Source organism: Panthera pardus, unplaced genomic scaffold (assembly GCF_024362965.1).
Source record: "Panthera pardus isolate Hobbes unplaced genomic scaffold, ASM2436296v1 HiC_scaffold_15, whole genome shotgun sequence".
Taxonomy (NCBI): Eukaryota; Metazoa; Chordata; class Mammalia; order Carnivora; family Felidae; genus Panthera; species Panthera pardus.
In genome coordinates, this window is record NW_026526710.1 from 46198276 (window position 1) to 46207060 (window position 8785).

General features: G+C 34.9%; 1 long non-coding RNA gene across 1 annotated transcript; it reads left to right on the forward strand.

The window, feature by feature from the left end:
* The first annotated feature begins 279 nt into the window (after positions 1–279).
* LOC109276522 (uncharacterized) lies at positions 280–3264 on the forward strand. Its single transcript, XR_002084708.2, has 2 exons — positions 280–353; positions 3125–3264. It is a non-coding gene; the product is annotated as an uncharacterized LOC109276522 (long non-coding RNA).
* The last annotated feature ends 5521 nt before the right edge of the window (positions 3265–8785 follow it).

The window sequence follows — 8785 nt, forward strand, 5'->3', positions numbered from 1 at the left end:
TCCAAAGAATATACCTTTGCCAAAACTTACCAAGCTGTACAATTACAATAAATACATTCTACCACATGTAATTATAACTCAAAAGATTATTTAAAGATGGATCATGTGTGAGAAGCAGTACACAATTTTAAGAATGATATCTTGGGTAGGTAAAAGGCGTTGAGATCCAAGTGATGGGATTAACACTGAGATCTTAGGTACAGTTTTGGAGTAAGGAGACATTGAGAGACAATCTGTATTTAGTGCATAGTTTAGTAGTGTAGCTGTCTTTTCTTTATTTTTGCCAGGTGAATAAACAAAGGAGAGATTGGTCTTTTTGAAGGAAGCACACTTTGCTTCAAGTAATGCAAGAGGTAAGGATTAGTTCTTTGGCAAGAGTTGAAACAGAGAAAAAAATGCAAGAATGAAATCCAAAGGTGGTTTGAAAAAAAAAAAAAAAAAAAAAACAAAGCAAAGCAAACCCAACCCACACAGGACCAGGGGACAGATTTAGAACAGATTTAGGAGGCACTGAACAGAGGAGAGGCACTGAAAAAGGAGGAGGAGGGGAAAATGAAATTTAAAGGATAGTTCCTTGAAAACCTGCCAGAAATGAAGTCAGCAAAAACATAGTTGGATACTTATTCCAACCTTCAGAAGAGTCTCAGAAGAGGAGATGTTGGCCCTTTTTAAAGTCCAGGGCCAGTCTTTACATTTATGTTCTGTATTTCTTCTAGGTTTTAGGCCCTAAGCCACCTGTGATTCCTTTACTATTCTCTTCCTTTTGAATCTTCCACTTTTCTCTCACCATTAATTCCTTCCCACCAAAGTACCAGTGTGCTGATGTGTTTTTCATCTTAATAACAACAACAAAAACCTTCCCTCCAGCTTGCCACTTTCCCCAACTACCAACCTATCTTTTCCTTCTTTTAAAGACAACCCCCACCCTCCTGCCCCAGAACATTCAACAGTCCCTTCCTATTCACACTGTGGTCTTCAGATCAGCACCATCATTACCTGGAAGCTTATCCAAAGTGTAGAATCCCAAGCATTCTCCTATTTACCCCATTTTTTCTGATTTTCTTCCATGCTTTGGTAATGGAATTGATATTATTCCATAAATTTTCCCAATCTGAGCTATAGTTCAGAGCCATCTACCTGGATTCACTTCACTACACATTGAATTTATTGCAAAAAATAAATTTCAAGATACCTAGGATCCAAAATTAAATCCAGAATCCTTATTTAAAAAGAAGCATAGTTTATCTATATAAAAATGAATTGAGGATATATGCATGGGAGTAATTGTAATTATGAACTATAAACTGTACAATATAACCCAGCTGAGCAAGTAAATAATGCATAAATGAGGTGACTGGACGGTGAAAATTTGTTAGGGTCAATAGGTGGTAGACCTTATTGCAATCTAGTTGGTAAATTAGCAAAAGTAGTTAAAAATATAGAAGACGACATACAGTAGAATATTTGAATTTGAAACAGATGAAATGACAGGTCAATTACAACTCTATTTGTGATAAGCACAAGACTGTGGCTCCAACATTAAAGGCTAGATAACAAGTAGTCTATCCCCACTGTCCTTAAGGTTTTTCATCTCGGTTTTCTCCTATTTTCCCCTGATCCTCAGTATCTTCATGTTATGAGTGTAACAACTGTGCCTACATCTTAGCTTTGTTGTGATTATTAAATGAGATTAGAAATGTAGGGCGCTTTGCACATTGTCAGGAACTTTGTTAGTCTTTGTGAATGTTAGCTATGGTTTTTTATCCTTTCACTCCTCTGTCCCCTCCCCCATCTAATTCTCCTACTTTTTAGTACCAATACTAGTATTCTTAGATACTACTGTGACCATCCTTAACATTCTTTTTATCATAATTATGCTACTCTTCCATATTGCTTAAAATTTGGCAGGACTTCTACTAAATTTATAGAATATGCCAATGTCATTATACAGAACACATGTTTGCGAGCAAGTAAATGCATTCCTAATGCTTTAGTATGCTGTGATTGCTCATTTATTAGCATTGCCATATGTGCACTATGTTTATATAAGGGAGACTTGTTCTTACAACTGAAGGGAAAACATCACATTATAATTAAGAATGACAAGTGATATGGACTTGACTATACTATACTAATGATTTGTCACTCTTGTTAATATAGTAGTCACTAAATTATAATAGTATTAAAAACATTATTAAAGAAATATTTGAAGTACATTGCAAATATTTGACATATCACATGTTTTTCCAATGCTAATTCTTCTAATCAAAGGTTACAATGTGATAGACATCTTCTGGGGTGACTTCTATTCACAAACTAGATGCTCAGTGACAAATGTTGGCAGAGCCAATATATTAGTCAATATATTAGCATAAAACATAATGCATGCTAAAAAAAACTGATGCAGCAGATTTAATGGGGTGGCAAAGATAATTTAACTTAGCAAATATTTGCAAAGGTGTGATCAGGGACAAGGAAACTAACAAGGAGCAGAGAGATGCAATAGTGGGGCCTTTGAATGGCAAGGAAAAGACAATAGTTACAAGAACCCAGTTGAAAGGTGGTGCTATGGAAAAGACTTCCAAACAGGAGAGGTAACTCTAGTGGAATGCAGTAACTGCCAGAATTGTATTGGGGTAGGTAAACAAAGGGGATTATAAAATTCCTGACCTCTTTTCACTCTCCTCTGATTTCCTCCCTATCTCTTCAAATGACCAAATCCAAGAAGACAAAGTGTTATATAGTCCAAGAAGGGGATCCTGTAGCTGTCACCTCCAGCATAATAGAGCAAGGTAGAGAAAACAAGAGGATGGTTCTGAGAGAGGCTAACAAAAAAAACCATATATTAAGACAATAATAATCTTTCATCAATCAAAACTGACATGCACAGAATTTTCCAAAATAGGCCCATACTGATATTATCTTTTACCTATGGTATCCAGGATGCATGCTATTTTTTATTTGATCAAACTTACACAACGCTATATGTAAATTATATCTCAATAAACAGGAAAGCATTCAAACCAATTTATAAATGTCTCTGCAGGATAGTCCACTGAGGAAGAGTGGATATGAAGTAGAAGATGCAATATACAATACACCTAACTTACTTTTTTTTCGTCAGTGGCTAAAGGGCTGGCTAGATGCAAAGGAGAAGATTGTGGATTGGAAGAAATATATCAGAGGAAGGCATATGATCCACATTTCAGTATAGACCCAACAGATGAAAATATTCAAATCTATAAAAAATGCTCATCTAAAGTATTTTACTGAAAAATGTGTTCTTCATAATAAGTTAGGTAGAATGACCACTCTGTAGATGTCAGTTGTCTATCTTCTCTCTACAACACAGTATGACAGTGTGTTGTTTACTGCGCTCATACACAAAGAAGGAATGGGGTAAGACTGAGGGTCATTCATAGTCTGGGAAGCACAGACATTCCCTAATCAAGACCTCCATTTTGAGCCCTCAATTCTCTTAAAACAGCAACCAACCCCATTTCTTGGTTTTGGGGACAAATAACTTTAGTACCATCACATCATGTTTTGGCCAGCAATTCAGTCTTACAAAATAATGACTTAAAGGCCTCAACAAGTACAAAAAGATTGAGATCATATCATGTATATTTTCTGAGCACAATACTATGAAAGTTGAAATCAACCACAAGAAAAAAATGGAAAGACCACAAATACATAGAAGTTAAAGAAAATCTTACTAAAAAATAAATGGGTCAATCAGGAAGTTAAAGAAGAAATTTAAAAAAATACATGGAAATAAATGAAAATGAAAACAAGAAGGTCTAAAACCTTTGGATGCAGCAAAAGTAGTCCTAAGAGGGAAGTATATAGCAGTACAAGTCTACCTCAAGGAGAAAAAACAATCTCAAACACACCACTTAAACTTACACTAAAAGGAGAAAGAAATAGAACAACAAATGAGGCCTAAAGTCAGCAAAAGAAGGGAAATAATTCAGATAAAAGCAGAAATAAATGATACAGAAACAAACCCCAGCCAACTTATGAAAAAGAAGAGAGTGACACCTAGGTGGCTCTGTTGGTTAAGCATCTAGCTCTTGACTTCAGCTCATGATCTCACCTTTCATGAGTTTGAGTCCCACATCCACCTCTTCACTGACAGTGCAGAGTCTACTTCGAATTCTCTCTCTCTCCTCTCTCTCTGCCCCTCCCCCATTCTCTCACATATTCTCTCTCTCTTTTTCCTCTGTCTCTTTAAATAAATAAATAAATATTTAAAAAATATTCTCTTTTAATAGTTTGTATTTCTGTGGTATTGGTTGTGATCTCTCCTCTCATTCATGATTTTATTTATTTGTATCCTTTATGTCTCTTTTTAAGTTTATTTATTTTTTTTTTGAGAGAGAGAGCACATGAGTGGTGGAGGGACAGAGAGAAAGGGGGAGAGAGAGAGAATCCCAATATATAGATACCACAGAGCCTGACATGGGACTCAATCCCATGAACTGTAATATCAAGACTTGCACTGGAATCAAGAATTGGATGCTTAGCCAACTGAGCCATCCAGGTGCCTTCAATTATAAGACAGTATTATGAAAAATTATATGCCTACAAATTAGACAACCTGAAAGAAATGGGCAAATTCCTAGAAACATATAAACTACCAAAATTGAAACAGGAAGAAATACAAATCTTGAATAGGCCAATAACCAGCAAAAAAATTGAATCAGTAATCAAAAATGTCCCAACAAAAGTCCAGGGCCAGATGGTTCCACAGGCGAATTCTACCAAACATTTAAAAAGTTAAATCATATTCTTATAAAACTGTTCCAAAAAAAATAGAAATGGAAGAAAAACTACCAAACTCATTCTATGAGGCTAGCATTACCTTCATTCCAAAACCAGACATAGACTACACACACACACACACACACAGGAATTACAGGCCAATATCCCTGATAAAAATGGATGCAAAAATTGTCAACAAGATAATAACAAATGGGGTCCAACAGTACATTAAAAGAATCATTCAACATGATCAAGTGAGATTTATTCCTGGGTTGCAAGGGTGGTTCAGTATTCGCAAATCAATCAATGCGATACACCACATTAATAAAAGAAAGGATAAGAACCATATGATCCTCTCAAAACATGCAGAAAAAGCACTTGACAAAGTACAGCATCATTTCTTGATAAAAACCCTCAACAAAGTAGGGATAGAGGGACCATACCTCAACATCATAAAATCCATATATGAAATACCCACAGCTAATATCATCCTCAATGGGCAAAGACTGAAAGATTTTCTGCTACAGTCAGCAACAAGACAGGGATGTCCAGTGTCACCATTGTTATTTAACGTAGTACTGGAAGTCCTAGCTTCAGCAGATAATAAAAAGAAATAAAGGCATCCAAATCATCAAGGAAGAAGTCAAACATCTACTATTCACAGACAACATGATACTCTACATGGAAAACCCCAAAGACTCCACCAAAAAATTGTTAGAACTGATACATGAATTCAGTAAAGTTGCAGGATACAAAATCAACATACAGAAATCTGCTGCATTTCTATACACCAAAAAATGAAGCCGCAGAAAGAAAAATCAAGGTATTGATCTCATTTACAACTGCACCAAAAATCAGAAGATACCTAGAAATAAACCTAAACTAAGACATAAAATATTTGTAGCCTGAACTGTATATAACTGAAATTGAAGATGACACAAAGAAATGGAAAAACATTCCATCATCATAGATTGGAAGAAAAAATATTGTTAAAATGCTTATACTACCCAAACCAATATACATATTTAATGCAATCCCTATCAAAATACCACCAGCATTCTTCATAGAGCTAGAACACACAACCCTATTATTTGTATGGAACCACAAAAGATCCTGTTTAGTCCAAGCAATCTTGAAAAAGAAAACAAAGCTGGAGGCATAACGATTCCAGACTTCAAGCTGTACTACAGAACTATAGTCACCAATACTACAGAAAAAATAGATACATAAATCAATGGAACAGAATAGAAAATGAATAGATGGACTCACAACTATATGATCAACTAACCTTTGACAAAGTAGGAAAGATATTCAATGGAAAAAAGAAGGTCTCTTCAACAAATGGTGCTGTGAAACCTAGACAGCTACATACAGAAGAATGAAACTGGACTACTTTCTTACACCAGACACAAAGATAAGTTCAAACTGGATGAAAGATCTAAATGTGAGACAGAAAAACATGGAAGTTTTACAGGAGAAAACAGGCAGCAACCTCTTTGTCCTAGGCTATAGCAACTTCTTACTTGACATGTCTCCAGAGGCAAGGGAAACAAAAGCAAAAACGAACTATTGGGACCTCATCAAGATAAAAAGCTTTTGCATGGTGAAGGAAACAATCAACAAAACTAAAAGGCAACTAACGTAATGGGAGAAGATATTTGCAAATAACATATCAAATAAAGTGTTAGTATCCACAATCTATAAAGAACTTACCAGGGGTGCCTGGGTGGCTCAGTCAGCTGAGTGTCTGACTCGGCTCAGGACATGATCTCACAGTTCGTGAGTTTGAGTCCCGCATCGGGCTCTGTGCTGACAGCTCAGAGCCTGCAGCCTGCTTTAGATTCTGTGTCTCCCTCTCTCTCTGCCCTTCCCCTGTTCACACTCTGACTTTCCCTCTCTCTCAAAAATAAATAAACATAAAAAAAAATAAAAAAAAAGAAATTACCAAACTCAACACCCAAAAAACAAATAATCCAGTTAAGAAATGGGTAGAAGACATGAATAGACACTTTTCCAAAGAAGACACCCAGATGGCTAACAGACACATGAAAAGATGCTCAACAGTGCTCATCGTCAGGGAAATACAAATCAAAACTACAATGAGATATCACCATACACCTGTCAGAATGTCTAAAATTAACAACAACACAGGAAACAACAGGTGTTAGCGAGGATGGGGAAAAGGGAGAACCTCTTATAATGTTAGTGAGAGTGTAAACTGATGCAGCCACTCTGGAAAACAGTATGGAGGTCCCTTTAAAGTTAAAAATAGAACTATGTTAGAATCTAGAAACTGCACTACTAGGTATTTATCCAAAGGATACAAAAATACTGACTTGAAGGTATATGTGAACCTGATGTTTATAGAAATAATAGCCAAATTATTTATCAACAATAGTCAAATTATGGAAAGAGTCCAAATGTCCATTGACTGATAAATGGATAAAGAAGTGATATTTACATACAAAGGAATATTACTAAGCCATTAAAAAAATAAAATCTTGCCATTTGCAAGACATGGATGGAGGTAGGATGTATTATGCTAAGTCAGGGAAAGATAAATGCCATATGATTTCACTCAAATGTGGGATTTACAAAACAAAAAGGCTGAATGTAGGAGAGGAAAAAAAAGAGAGAGTGGCAAAACATAAAACAGATTCATAACTACAGAGAATAGACTGAGGGTTGCTGGAGGGAAGGTGGGCTAAATGGGTTATGGGCATTAAAAAGGGCACTTCTTTTGATGAGCACTGGATGTTATATGTAAGTGATGAATCACTAAATTCTACTCCTGAAAGTAATATTACACTATACATTAACTACCAGAAATTTCATAAAAGCTTGAAATGCACTATGAAATAAAATGGAGTGTTTTCAAAATAATAATAATAATAATAATAATAATAATAATAATAATAATGACTTAATATAAGTTAGAAATTGGTTTCTCTGACCTTCATGAGTCTGCCCCATCTATTATGTATACCATCAGTGCATCTGACTCTATATTAATTCCAGACAAATAAGTCATTTACCAGACAAAGAAAGGAATCAGTGGAATTCACTGGTTCAATCTCAACACAGCTTGAATACTCTGATAGAATGAGTTACAGATAACTTATATATGATGCCAGTGAAGAAAGAACACATTAAAAGACTGAGTTATTATTTGAAAAATGAGATATATGTTTCTAGCTCGGTACCAACACATAGAACTATCTCTCCCATGAATCACGTAAGTGTTGAGTTAAAGAGCAAAGTGAGTACCTCTTATCACCTAATGAAGCACTAAAATATTGTTTCTTGCCCCTTCCATTCTCAGTTCTTTGGGTCTCAAAGTTCTGGTATCTAAGAAAAACTTTCTTTCTTGTTTTTTTAATAAGAACAATTTATTTTATTTTGTTAATTTAATTTTATTTATTTCTAACAAATAACATACAACATTATATTAGTTTCAAGTGTATAATACACTGATTAAACAATTGTATACATTGCTCAGTGCTTATCATCATAAGTGTACTTTAATCCCCTTCACCTATTTCACTCATCCTCAACTCACCTCTCCACCGGTAACCATCACTTTGTTCTCAATAGTTAAGAGTCCATTTTTGTTTATTTGTTTATCTCTTTTCTTGTTTGTTTTGTTTCTTAAATTCCACACGAGTGAAATCATATGGTATTTTTGTTTCTCTGACTGATTTATTTCACAGCATTATACCATCTAGATCTATCTATGTTGCTGCAAATGACAAGATATCATTTTTATGTCTAATATTCTACTGTATAAATGCACCACTTTTCTTCATCCATTCATCTATGGATGGACACTGTGGTTGCTTCCATACTTTGGCTATGGTAAATAATGCTGCAATATTCATAAGAGTGCATATATCTTTTTGAACTTTTTTTTTTTTTTTTTGCATTCTTTGGGTAAATACCCTGCAGTGGATTATTGGATCATATGATAATTCTATTTTTAATTTTTTGAGTAACTTCTATACTGTTTTTCACAGTGGCTGCA